The sequence below is a fragment of the Ranitomeya imitator genome, chromosome 6 (genome assembly GCF_032444005.1).
Source record: "Ranitomeya imitator isolate aRanImi1 chromosome 6, aRanImi1.pri, whole genome shotgun sequence".
In the NCBI taxonomy this organism is placed as follows: Eukaryota; Metazoa; Chordata; class Amphibia; order Anura; family Dendrobatidae; genus Ranitomeya; species Ranitomeya imitator.
Genome location: NC_091287.1, coordinates 369,148,276 through 369,163,055, shown reverse-complemented (window position 1 = coordinate 369,163,055; position 14,780 = coordinate 369,148,276). Strand labels below are relative to the sequence as shown.

Sequence of the window (14,780 nt, the reverse complement as noted above, 5' to 3'; positions counted from 1 at the left end):
GCTCTGCAAACGCAACGTGATGCCCGCAGACCATTCCATCAAAGTCTACATTCCAAAACAGCAATCCTTCCCTTCCGAGCTCTGCCTTGTGCCCAAACGGTGGTTCCCCCCCACATATGGGATGTCAGTGTTCTCAGGACAAATTGCACAACAGCGATTGGGGTCCAATTTCTCCTGATACCCTTGGGAAAATAAAACTGTTATTCTGGTCCCTAAAACAAATGGTGTTGTAAAAATGAGAAATCGCTCATAACTTTCTAACAAAAAAATGTTGGTTCCAAAATTGTGCTGATGTAAAATAGACATGTGGGAAATGTGACTTAAGTCTTTTTTGTGACATATCTCTTTGATTTAAGGGCATGAAAATTCCAAGTTTGAAAATTGCAAAATTTTCCAAATTTTTGCCAAATTTTCATTTTTTTCACAAATAAATGCAAGTCATATCAAAGAAATTTTACCACTGTCATTAAGAAAAATATGTCATGAGAAAGCAGTGTTAGAAACACTGGGATCCAAGGAAGCATTGGATCCCAAGCAAGCAACCCTACATCTCCTCCCTGGTATCAGTCTACCACCCTACCCGTGCCCTCCGCTCCGCTAATGACCTCAGGTTAGCATCCTCAATAATCAGAACCTCCCACTCCCGTCTTCAAGACTTTACACGTGCTGCGCCGATTCTGTGGAATGCACTACCTAGGTTAATACGATTAATCCCCAATCCCCACAGTTTTAAGCGTGCCCTAAAAACTCATTTGTTCAGACTGGCCTACCGCCTCAATGCATTAACCTAACGATCCCTGTGTGGCCTATTTATAATAAAAAAAAAAAAAAAAAAAAAAAAAGTTCCTCGCATCATGTTCTCATACACTTTATGCAGTATTAGCCCTCTGTGTCTGTACTGCTACATACTTAGGCAGGTAACTGGTTCATGCAGCTTTACATGAACACCTGAGCCTTACACTATAGCTGGTCCGAATAACTAAAGCAATTGTTACCATCCACCTCTCGTGTCTCCCCTTTTCCCCATAGTTTGTAAGCTTGCGAGCAGGGCCCTCACTCCTCCTGGTATCTGTTTTGAACTGTATTTCTGTTATGCTGTAATGTTTATTGTCTGTACAAGTCCCCTCTATAATTTGTAAAGCGCTGCGGAATATGTTGGCGCTATATAAATAAAATTATTATTATTATTATTATAAGCATTCTAGAGTTATTACCTCATAAAAGGACAATAGTCAGAATTGGAAAAATTGGCCTGGTCATTAACATGCAAACCATCCTTGGGGGTAAGAGGGTTAAACATTACAAGTCACAACTGTTACAGGAGGAGAGAGGACCCTGCCCACGAGGGCTTACAATCTACAAGTGATGGGTGAGATTATAATAGGCAACGGCAGAGCTGGTCGTGCAGTAGTTTGGTGGATCGGTGGTTACTGCAGGTTTGTAGGCTTGCTGGAAGAGGTAGCATATCAACATACACGGCAATGCTGTAGCCATGCTGGCTACTTTCATTATTGTGATTAACTAGCAGCATTGCATCATCAGGTCTTATATAAGACCTGGTGACACAATGCTGGGCCCCTTGTTCTGTGGAAGCTGTTTAGTTAAAGCTGATCTAGGAGAGAGATCTTAGATTAGATCAGGCATATAAACAGTGCACTCAATGTAGGGATAGCTGGGGGATTAGGGACAGTTTTGGATTAGAGACATACCATCACACTCAGCGACGCTGCAGCGATATAGACAACGAGCCGATCGCTGCAGCGTCGCAGTTTAGGTTGCTGTAGAGACGTCAAACACAGCAGCTCCAGAACGATGCAGGAGCGATCCAGTGACGTAATGGCGACTCACTTATCGTTGTAGCTGGTTGTTAGCTCCATGTAAAACATTGCTAGCATCATTGCTTTTGCTGTCCAATAAAGTATAATTGCTGTCCAATAAATAAAGTTCTGGACTTCGAGCTCCGACCAGCGATATCACAGCGGGATCCAGATCGCTGCTGCGTGTCAAACACAACGAAATCGCTATCCAGGAAGCTGCAACGTCATGGATCGTTGTCGTTCTCGTTGTAAAGTTGCTGAGTGTGAAGGTACCTTTTCAGTCCTTCTATAGGTATACTTCTGCTGCAACCAATAAATAAAAGTCCTTTTCATGACATGTTTTATATCTAATTTAAAATGTGCAGGGCTGGTAAGTGATGGAGAAGTGGAAGTTCTGCTGTTGGTGCATGCAGGGACCGAGGCCGTGGCCCAGGTGAAACTGTGCCTGCTGTGGGAGCACAACAAACATGCATGCTAATCTACAAAACCTAGCTTTTTATATCTCCATTTATTAATTCTGTCCCCCAGCTCTGCATATTTCAAGAGGGACATGAGGATATCATGTGTTGTGATGCCCAAATATTTTAGTAGCCACAATAAGAACACAACAGTGAGGAACAGCAATTAGTGTCTTAAAAGGTAGATGATGATGAGACACAGTTGCCAGCAAGTGATGTTTTTAAGTAAATAAGTCAGCAGGACCAGAATGCAAAGTGTAAGATGAAGTTGTCACTGACTCAATCTGGGAAGGCGTAATGTAGAGCGAGGCCAACAGTGCAGAGAGGAGGGATCCAAAGTACTGCAACAGGCAGGAAGAGACTGTGGGGTGACCAGAGGGAGGCATCTGTTCCCCAAAGCACCCACATGCGGCAAAATCCCAGGCAAAGGTTTTGGTGATTTGATTTTTTAAAGGAGCAATAAAAGAATGATCATGTGCAACCTGTGCTGTGCCAAGATCAGCAGGTGCCTGAAATCTCCCAGCCTGACCACCACCAGTATGCTCAGTCACATGTCTTCAACGCAACCGACTAGGTGTGTCGATGGCATGTGTCCACAATCAGCATCTTTGGGTGGCACCACTACCTCTTCCCCTGTGCTACATTCTTGCCAATCCTCTGTCCAGTATGCAGGCAACCTGCACCTGTCAAGGCACATTTGCAACCACCATGAGCAACCACGTACAAGTCTTTTTCCAGCACAGGGTTCAGCTTTCTCTACCTCAAGCATAAGATCGCAAGTGTAAATACACAGCCACCTAACACAGGCCCAAATCTAAACGTGCACATTTCCAGACTACTTGCCCTAGAAATGTTGCCGTCTAGGTTTTTTGGCATTGATGCCTTTTGCAATCTTTTCTCTGCGCCATCCCTTTGTATTTGGATGTCTGATGTCTGTGAGGTTCTTCAAACCTTTGAGGAATTAACCAAGATAGTGATTAGCGATGGCACCATAATAAGGGAGCCATCTCACTTCTGTATCTAGTTAAATGCTCGTTGTGTATAATTAAAGAAGAAGCTTTGCATGTGGATCCGGTGGAGATGGAGAAAGAAAGTGCACAGGGTGATACTACCCAGCCCAGCCTCATGGCATAATCTCAAAGTGGATTGGGTGATAATGAGGAGGAGGAACAGGAGATAGTTGCCAGCTTCTTCCTGTCTGTTCAGCGTGGATGGACTGAAGACGAAGAGAAGAAGGAGGAGGAAGAAATGGAGTCTTCCTCCTGGTGGGGTCAGGGAAGTCCTGCCTGTTGGGAGTCTGACACATATGGCTGACATTATGTCCCACAGCTTTTCCCCTGACCCTCACATTGTATACATTTTGGCCAACACTGAATACTGGTTGTTCACCCTTCTCAAGCCATGCTACAAGGAGAATTTTCCATCTCTCCTTTCTGCGGCGGAGAGGGCTAGTAAAATGGTGCAATTCCAGACATGAAAAATTTGTACAAAAATTCCCAACTGACAATGCTGATGGCAAAGGTCATAGTTTATTGAGAAAACAAAGAGGAGAGATGACAGAGACACACATCCGGTCCAAAAGTGGCAAGGGACACTATAAAAGGTCTGGGACAGTTTCATTAGATCCTCCCAGTGCAAAGGTAATCTGACAAGAAGTGAAAGTTTTGAAAAAGGTGAAAGAGTACCGAGCCACTCATATCAGCATCCTCTGTGATTCCTCTGTGCCGTACAACTATTGGGTATCCAAGCTGGACATGTGGCATGAACTACCCCTCTATGCCATGGAAGTGTTGTCAGAGCAGGTTTTTAGTGCCGCAGGGGAATAGTAACTGGTTTGTCTGCTTATACCTGAGCAAAAATTATTTTGTTCAAAGACTGCTAGGGGAGTGCAGTGAACTAGTTTGTTTAAAATTGATATCTTTTGTCTCTTCTTGACTTATAGTTAGATAAATGTTTGATTAATTGTTGGTTAATATACATGTTTTGTCTTTTATGATCTGCTATGTCATTTTAATGGGTCTATTAAATGTTATGTTTTAGGGCCCTTTTTGCTATTTTCTAATATAGCATTTAGCAAAGTCCCTCTCCCTTCTAATTTTTGGAAGCTCTTACATTGTCCACATAGGCTTTGTGAGTTTCAGAGTCTGTCCTTCACAAATTAAACAAGTGTGTCTGACCATGTAACACACCACATGCCAGATAAGGTAATAAAATGTTAAAATTACATTTAACGATGACTACCAGTGGGTGTGGTTTTGGCTCCCACTCTACTATGTCATTTACTGTAGTCATAGGTGACCGGAAAAACGGTGAGAGCTATTAAGGGGTGAAGGACCCACTTTTTTGCCCAATATACCCTAATATACAAGCAAATAATGTTTCTTAACTTATTTTTCCTGTAAAATCCATTTTATTTTTGGTTTTGAGTGTTTTATTGTCAGTCTGGAAAAAGTGAAGTACTCTGACAACATTGTTCCCTTGGAGTCAGGGTCCAAGGTTCTTTCCAATTCCATTTTAGCTCTGTTTACATCCAATTGATTAATTTTCCTTCCCCCCAGCACTCCTGTAAGGGTCTTCTGGAAAAATGCTCGAGTTATCCGTTGATCTCCATTATACTCGATACTCAAGTTGAACCTATCTGAGCGTTCGACCTGCTAGATTCGAGTACTGAGCACTCCATCATTTCAGTGCTCGAGGATTACTAATCACAGACCTCTCCTACTGGTGATTCTGTGGTTTCATTTGACCTTGTGTCAACAGAGCAGCTCTTCCTCTTCCATTCTGCTTTCTTGATGGAGCGTCATTGCAGATATCATGCAAATTGACAGCTCGCTCCCCGCAGATATGCAGTATGAAGCCAACTGTCCATCAGAATGACATGGGTAGTGACTACTGTTGAGCATTCCGATACCGCAAATATCGGGTATCGGCCGATATTTGCGGTATCGGAATTCCGATCCCGAGTTCCGATATTTTTGCGATATCGGGAATCGGGATCAGGATGAATATTTATGTGTAAAATAAAGAATAAAAATAAAAAATATGAATATACTCACCCTCGGATGCGCCCTGGTTGCAACCGGCAGTCTCCGTTCCTAAGAATGAGCGAGTGAAGGACCTGCGATGACATCTCGGCTTGTGATTGGTCGCGTGAGCTGTCACATGAGTGGTCACACGACCAATCACAAGCCGCGACGTCATCGAAGGTCCTTCACCCGCTCATTCTTTGGAACGGAGGCTGCCGGTTACACCGCTAAGGCCAGGGTCCGCCGGAGGGGTGAGTATATCCATATTTTTTATTTTTATTCTTTATTTTTTACATGAATATGGATCCCAGGGCCTGAAGGAGAGTTTCCTCTCTTTCAGACCCTGGGAACCATTCCAGGATACATTCCGATATTTGTGTCCCATTGACTTGTATTGGTATCGGGTATCGGCGATATCCGATATTTTTCAGATATTGGCCGATACAATCCGATACCGATACTTTCAAATATCAGAAGGTATCGCTCAACACTAGTAGTGACACAAAGTCAAAGAGCAGACTGAAAAAGAAAGAACTGCTCTACTGGTACAAGGTCAAATAAAACTTCAGAATTGTTGGCAGGAGCAGTCCGTGACCACTCTCAGCCAGCACAGATCTGCTCCAGGCAGGACAGACAGGTAGTTATCAACTTCTTGCCTGTAAGTTAATGCTGCAAACAGAAAAATAAGTAAAGTCCTGTATACGCACTTTAAATGGAAGAAACAAATCTGAAATTCATAAAAAAACAACAAATTTCCCTTGTGTCATCTTGTTTTGATACTCCTAACAGTTTCATTTCTTGGTCAAGCTGGAGCAGAATGAAGGCTTGATTTTATGTGAAAATCATCAAAAAATGTTTCTATCCATGGCTTTTACCAATTGGACTAATATGCTTTTTTATTTTGATACATCATATTTTTATGGATGATAACACATATGTTTATTTTGTATTATTTATTGATTTATTTATTTAGTTATTTTTAATGGGAAAAATGAGGGTGATTCAATTTTTTTCATTTTTTTCCAGTATTTTAAAACACTTTTTTTAATCTTTAAAAAAATTGATTTTATGACTATTACTTGTATTTATTAATCCCTGCTCAATGGAAATATCTAACTATTCTAATATAAGGTTAGGAATTACATTAATTTTAGTTCTTGAATTAAACCATGCACTAGATAAATATAGATTTCTCAATTTTATCGTGTTCAATCCAGACATAAAGTACAGAATTGTGACTGTAATCAGGTGACTATTATGATATATAAATTGTGCATACTGTTTCAATCATGATTTCCACTTCTGAAATATAGTATATTTAATTATATATAGGACCGTTAAGCACACTAAATAGCACATACAATAAATTATGCCCCGTGTAGTAATATAAATTACTGTTAGTGAACAAGTGCCACAGTAAAATGATCACATGATCCTAATGAACCATATCTCAATAAAAAAGCATCATAAAATCTTAATAAGCTGTCCCCATGAAATGATCAAAATAGCTGATAATGAACAATGTATGAATAATGCCCTATAGTAAATAATAAACTGTGCTATTATGCAAGAGTAGGAATGGCTGTAAATTAACAATATGTGAAAATTGTCGCAAAGCAAGTCAAATATATATTATAGAAAAATAATGAAGATGCTATTCACATGATAATAATGAACTGTCAAATAGAAATGAATAGAATATACATTACATAATCATAATGAATTGTGCCCACATGTGTTTTGTCTCAAACATGTGGGACAATGCAAATATCTCTCAGAGGATCTGTTTATACCAAGGAAGGTAATGGTCACTAGGGGGCATTCTCTGCGTCTGGAGGAGAGAAGGTTTTTCCACCAACATAGAAGAGGATTCTTTACTGTTAGGGCAGTGAGAATCTGGAATTCCTTGCCTGAGGAGGTGGTGATGGCGAACACAGTTGAGGGGTTCAAGAGAGGCCTGGATGTCTTCCTAGAGCGTAACAATATTGTATCCTACAGTGATTAGGTTCCTTAGAAGGACGTAGATCTGGACATTTATTCTGACAGAATATAGGCTGAACTGAACGGACAAATGTGTTTTTTCGGGCTTGCTAACTATGTGGACATTCATCAGGGGACTAGTCTAGAAGCCCACAGCTGTAATGTTTCAAATGAAAATAGGTTGAAAAATCTACATCTACAAAACTTTCAGTCATCACACATTTTGGTGCACACAACATTACTGTCAAATGATGTGTCAGATGGTTTTGGGAGTCAATGAAAACTATCAACTAATTACCATATTTTCCAGAGTATAAGACGACTGGGCGTATTAGACGACCCCCCAACTTTTCCAGTTAAAATATAAAATCTTCTTAAAAGTCGGGGGTGGTCTTATACGCTGTATGTCATCTTATAGGGCCGGTGACTAATGTGCCTTTTTGGGGGGGGAGTGGTCCCGATGACGGAGGGGGCGTCTCACAGGAAAGTGAGTGGCGTATGCCCCATTACCTGACATTGTAGCTGCAGCCAGCGTCAGCGTGGGGTGCTGGGGAGCGGTGGCGGCTGCTCCTCTTTGTGCCGCGTGGGTGCTGTGGGGCGGCGGTTCCTTTTCGTACAGCGTCGGGGCGCTGTGCTGTGGGGCGGCAACGGTGGCGTATCTTCCCACAGAGTCAGTCGGGGCTCCTCCGGCATCTCCTGAAAGCCCGGAGGCGCCGGCAGCTCCATTGCTGCGATGCGGTGGCCTCCGGGAAAATGGCCGCTGGGGGCGGCGCATGCTCAGATTCAGATCTCGTCCCAAGATCTCGGGAGACGAGATCTGAATCTGAGCATGCGCCGCCCCCAGCGGCCATTTTCCCGGAGGCCACCGCATCGCAGCAATGGAGCTGCCGGCGCCTCCGGGCTTTCAGGAGATGCCGGAGGAGCCCCGACTGACTCTGCGGGAAGATACGCCGCCGTTGCCGCCCCACAGCACAGAGCCCCGATGCTGTACAAAGAGGAACCGCCGCCCCACAGCACCCATGCGGCACAAAGAGGAGCAGCCGCCGCCGCTCCCCAGCACCCCACGCTGACGCTGGCTGCAGCTACAATGTCAGGTAATGGGGCATACTCCACTCACACTTTCTGTGAGACGCCCCCTCCATCATCGGGACCACAAACCCCCCACCCACCATATACACCTGGCGTACAAGACGATACCCGGCGTATGAGACGACCCCCGACTTTTAAGAAGATTTTCAGGGGTTAAAAAGTCGTCTTATACGCCGGAAAATACAGTAATCTTTTATAGATCTCCTTCCAATAAAGTTCACTATTGATAAAGTGGAATACCATCATAAAGATCCAGCTTTGCACCAGCATTTGATAGATGTGTCATAAGGTACAGGTGCTTCTCACAAAGTAGAATATCATCAAAAAGTTAATTTATTTCAGTTCTTCTATACAAAAAGTGAAACTCATATATAGCGCCATTACAAACAAAGTGTTGTATTTCAAAAGTTTAATTCTGTTAGTGTTGATGATTACAGCTTACAGCCAATGGAAACCCAAAAGTCATTATCTCAGTAAATTAGAATACTTTATAACACCAGCTTAAAAAAATTATTTTAAAATCTGAAATGTTGGCCTACTTAAATATATGTTCAGTAAATGTACTCAATACTTGGTTGGGGCTCCCTTTGCATCAATTACCGCATCAATGTGGCGTGGCATGGAGGCGATCAGCCTGTGGCACTGCTGAGGTGTTATGGAAGACCAGGTCGCTTTGATAGCAGCCTTCAGCTTGTCAGCATTGTTGGTCTGGTGTCTCTCATCTTCCTCTTGACAATGCCCCATAGATTCCACTCACAAATACCACACATAAGTGACACTAGCGCATCCACATGCACCGCTGAGAACCTTTTAAACCATAGGCTCCACCCCAAAAACTTACACTCAGCTGGCTGTGGCATCGTCTGAGGGCCAATCCGGAGCTGCCACATCACCAGAGCAGATAACGTCTGGCATCCAATGAGAAGGTGCCACATCATGGACATGCTCAGTAAGGTGATCTCTGGACTTAGACTCCAGAGTACAGGAAAGCAGAATATCACTGGTTCCCATAGACTTCGTTGTGTGGTCGCTGGGGAGCTGTCACACAGACAGCTCTCTCCAGCAACCATTGTAAAAGTAAAAAAAAACACTACATACTTACATTCCGATGTCTGTCACGTCCCCCAGCGTCAGCTTCCCTGCACTCTGTAAGCGCCGGTCGTAAAGCAGAGCGGTGACGTCACCGCTGTGCTCTGCTTTATGGCCAGCACTGACACAGTGCAGGGAAGCTGACGCCAGGGGACGTGACAGACATCAGAATGTAAGTACTGTATGTACTGTTTTTTTTTTTTACTTTTACAATGGTAACCAGGGTAAATATCGGGTTACTAAGCGCGGCCCTGCGCTTAGTAACCCGATGTTTACCCTGGTTAGAGGTGAACACATCGCTAGATCGGCGTCACACACGCCTATCTAGCGATGACAGCAGGGTGATCAGCGATCAAAAAAAGGTACTGATCATTCCCCACGACCAACGATCTCCCAGCAGGGGCCTGATCGTTGGTCGCTGTCACATATAAAGATATTGTTAGCAAGATCGTTGCTACATCACAAAAAGCGTGACGTTGCAACGATATCGTTAACGATATCGTTATGTGTGAAGGTACCTTAACACGTCCTAATCTAAATAATTTGTGATAATATTGTGGCGCTGGCAGGAGGCCACATTTCCCAATCTAAATCATTTGGGCTAATATTGTACCGGTAGAAGGTCACATTTCCTAATCTAAATTGTTTGTGATAATATTGAGGTGCAAGCAGGAGGCCATATTATCTAATCTAAATTGTTTGTGCTAAAACTTTGGTGCAGGCCAAATTTCAGATTCTAAATCCTTTCTGTTAAAAGTGTGGTACAGACACCAGCCCACATGTTTTAATCCAAATTCTTTCTGCTAATAATGTGTTCCAGAAACACTATCTCATCAAACAATTACTGACTGATAATTTAGTGACAGGTGACTAACAGGTCTGGGCCTAGAGTTATGAAACAGCTGGGTAAAAGAGAAGAAAACATCCAATATGAGTGAGAAAAAACGGGATAGTGGTGTAAGGGGGAATAGGTTTAGTGTTCAATGTGTACTTGGGTTAGGTGGTAAAGTTACTGAATGCTCTACTAAATAAAGACTGTCTCATCCTGTTAAAGACAAGTGACAACATCTGTTTCTAAATAGGCTACTTAACTCCCTTACTTTGGCAGTCACACAGCAGTACGCCTTATAGAAGAGGGCCAGAAATATCATGTGCTCCATTGGTTGGTAAGCACTGCATCAAGTGTCCTCTCCTTCTTTTCCTGCACCTTAACATCACACACAGTACAATCCTCAGTTGTGGCAAACCAATAACCCATGGCAAGACAAGCCATTGCATGGGAAGTACCATCGACAGATATGGAGGTGGCTGACATGGAGAAATCCTATCAATGGTTGGAGAACATTTATTCCGAGACAGCACAGAGCCACTAATTACAGTGGCACAAGAGCAAGCACTAAGTAACAGATCCATAGAAGCACGAATCTACCTACTCAAGTCAAGGCCCAAGGTGCAGACTATGTAAAGAAACCTTAGAAACAGTCCAACACCTAGTGGCAGGATGCAAAATGCAAGTAGGAACAGCGTATACGGAATGCCACAACCAAGTAGCGGGATTGTACACAGGAATATCTGCATAGCATATACAGTTGTGCTCAAAAGTTTACATACCCCAGCAGAATTTTTGCTTTCTTGGCCTTTTTTCAGAGAATATGAATGATATCACCAAAACTTTTTCTCCACTCATGGTTAGTTGCTGAGTGATGCCATTTAATGTCAAACTACTGTGTTTTCTCTTTTTAAATTATAATGACAACCCAAAACATCCACATGACCCTGATCAAAAGTTTACATACCCCATTTCTTAATACCGTGTATTGTCCCCTCTAACATCAATGACAGCTTGAAGTCTTTTGTGGTAGTTGTGGATGAGATTCTTTATTTTCACAGATGGTAAAGCTGCCCACTGTTCTTGGCAAAAGCCTTCAGCTCCTATAAATTCCTGGACTGTCTAGCATGAACTACCCGCTTGAGATCTCCCCAGAGTGTCTCAATGATATTGAGGTCAGGAGACTGAGATGGCCACTCCAGAACCCTCACTGTTATCAGCTGTAGCCAATGACAGGTTGACTTGGCCATGTGTTGATGTCCAATGTATGCCATTGATGTGCCAAAACCGCCCCCCACAAGTGACCCCATTTTGGAAAGTAGACCCCTTAAGGAATCTATTCAGATATGTGGTGAGCACCTTTAATCCCCAGGTGCCTCACAGAAGTTTATAACGTTGAGCTGTCAAAATAATAAAATCACATTTTCCTCACAAAACTGTTGCTTTAGCCCAAAGTTTTTAATTTTTCTAAGAGCTAATAGAAAATTATTTTGCAACAAACTGAAGTCCATTTATTCCAGAGTGCACGAACACCTTACATGTAATCGGGAAATATTTTTCAGGCACAGTGCAAAGCTCAGAAGGCACATATTTGTCACATATAACTTTTTGATATTTTTTACCACAAGCTCTGCAATTTTGGCATATTTACTATATATATATTTTGGTATACTCCACGAACATGTTATAAAAAAAGGAGTGTGATTGCCTGCTTCCCCAAAACACTGTGTCTGCAAATTAGAATTCTGGTTTGGCTTTTATTCTAAGTCATATTGCAAGGCTCGCTAAACGGTTGATATTTACTTGTAGAATTGTTACTTCAAATAGGTTCAATATTGTGATATATAATACATATAGAAGGCTGCTGATTAATGATGAGCGAGTGTACTCATTACTTGGGTGACCTCCGAGTATTTGTTAGTGTTCGGAGATTTAGTTTTCATCACCTCAGCTGAATGATTTACAGCTGCTAGCCAGCCTAAGTACATGGGAGGGTTTCCTGGTTGCTAGGGAATCAACACATGTATTCAAGCTGTTTATCAGCTGTAAATCATTCAGCTGAGGCGATGAAAATGAAATCTTCGAACACTAACAAATACTAGGAGGTCACCCGAGTGTTCTCCGGAAAACCCGAGCAATGAGTACACTCGCTCATCACTACTGGTGATGCAAAATATGCTTAGTTAACTATTCAATTACAATTTCTGGAAATCTTTGTGAGCTGCTGGCAGAGGATCTTGATTATTTACTTGCACAAGGGTATGAGGGGAACGTCGGATGTAATCCTGACTGTACTACCATTTGTGATCTGTGAGGAGGTAACATACAACTACTTCATTACTTTATTATTTTTATAACTTGTTAGGTAATACTGAAGGAAGGGCCTTTGCATAAACACCTGATTTATGGGCATCTATTCATGACAAACAAGTAGCTACATTTGCATTTTCTGCAGAGTCTCTTAAAGGACTTCATGACAATCAAAATTATATTTGTTTACTTGTCATACAAGCCCGGCCTCAATCTACCACCCGCTCTCTTCCTATCTTTCAGGTGCCTTCCTACCTATTTTTAGACTTTCTATTACTTGGCATACAGTAGTTTCCCATCCCTTATTTGGAAGTCTTATTCCCTGTCTTTTTAAGTGTTTTTAAATATGTATATCAATTAAAATATATTGGTTTATTCTTAAAATGTTTGGACTCTCTTCTTAACAGGTGGTTTGCACCTTCCATCTGTCTTTTGTGTTGCCAATCATTGTGAGCAGATCTTGATGATTTACTTGCACAAAGTGCATTTACACCGGCAGAGTATTCCTCAAACAACAAACTGCATTCTGTTTGTGGCGATCATACACAATACTGAATCAAGTTGTTTTGAATATTTTGCTTCCATCTTTTCATAATGACTATTTATAGATTTAGATAGATAGATAGATAGATAGATAGATAGATAGATAGATAGATAGATAGATAGATAGATAGATAGAAAAATATGTCAGCATGAATGGGCACTAATAATTATAATATTAATTAAAACATCTTTTATGTACCAAGGAACCAATAGAACTCATCTCTCGCAATAATAATTACTAATTTGCATCAAAGTTACAAAATATTGAACCTCACACTTCTGGTCAAACAATGGAATAGTTTGTTTTTAGTAACAATCACTGCATATGGGAGGAAAAATGGCATAAGAGCAGGTTCACATATTGATCTTAAATAAAAAAAGAAAATGTACGCTAATTGTAATCATACCTAAACTGTCATTAAAAATCATTTTAGTAAATAAAGTACGTGAATCCTTTTAATATAACATTTCATTTTCTTAGAAATAAAAATATTTAGCTTAAAATCCACATGGAATAGATTTAAATGATTTTGAAGCATTATTTTTCTAAATCATACTGCAGCAAGAAAATGTTAAAAGTTGCCTTTATGAAATGTACATTTCTACAGCTTTCATGCTTGCAGTGTTAGGACTTCAGATCCTCGATTATCACTGTAATATTTGTTTTATTCACTTACAAAAAGTAGAAATACGTTTTGAAGAAAGTTGAAGGATTCCATACTCACACACTTTTTTCTTGTATCAGTTTGGTAAAAGTCCACATCATCCATCCTGTTTCCAGTAAAAAGCTCTTGTGTTCAGTTTTACAAAACTCCTGGTATTTTACTGCCTGCTATTTTGGGTGTACTGGGTGGTAAACACGGAACACAAGGACTTTTGTGTACGGCATAATGAGACTTCTCTGATGTGCATTCAGCTCATTAGATTAAAATGCAGAAAGCTTCAGCAAGCAAAGTTCAAGCTGAAGAAGAAGACTACCCTTGTAAGTTATGCATCTTGTACAAGTGTAATTTGTAACCTAAATGACACTGTCCTCTGTTTGACTCTGTCACAAAGCTGTTTGTCTAGTTTTGTAGCCTTCCTGCAGAAAATCAGTTGTGTGGGGGGAAATTTCGCTTTTTTTTTTTAATATTTTTTTTAAGTCTATATAGAAGGAGATGATTAGGGTGTATTACTGTTCTACATGCCATATGCTATCTCATGGTCTCTTATTTTAGCGTTTGGATTGGATGTGTCTTTTGCAATTCCTGGGTTTATAGGAAAGCTAATATATAGAAAAATAATGTACAACTTTCTTTTAAAAATGCATTTGTCTTCTGAATTTTTGCGAGTTGTATTAGCTGGGAAAGATAGTATAGCATGGAAGCCATTTGGATAAGTAAGTCATTCAGATGTCTGAATGAGGCGTCAGGAAAAGATTGTCCAGAATTGTTGCTTCATGGGATATACTAAGATCTACTTAAAGTATGAAATGGTGACAGATAATCTATGAATTCAGTAACCCAAAGTTGACATATTTTTGGATTAAAAATGTTATCTATTTTCTTCTTCTTACAACTCAGACCACTTTAATGATTTCTTCTGATGACTGTAAAATACTGTAAAAAAATAGTGAGGAAAGAATGGTTGTAGATGACGA

At 41.1% G+C, this 14,780-nt stretch overlaps 1 protein-coding gene across 1 annotated transcript in view; it reads right to left on the bottom strand.

Moving 5' to 3' along the window:
* The window catches only part of LOC138642673 (cadherin-19-like), a 225,822-nt gene extending 211,848 nt beyond the window's left edge, over positions 1–13,974 (bottom strand). The window contains exon 1 of the mRNA XM_069730990.1: positions 13,867–13,974. The gene's annotated coding sequence lies outside the window, so the exon portion shown is untranslated. The remainder of the gene's footprint in view (positions 1–13,866) is intronic.
* Between the last annotated feature and the right edge of the window lie 806 nt (positions 13,975–14,780).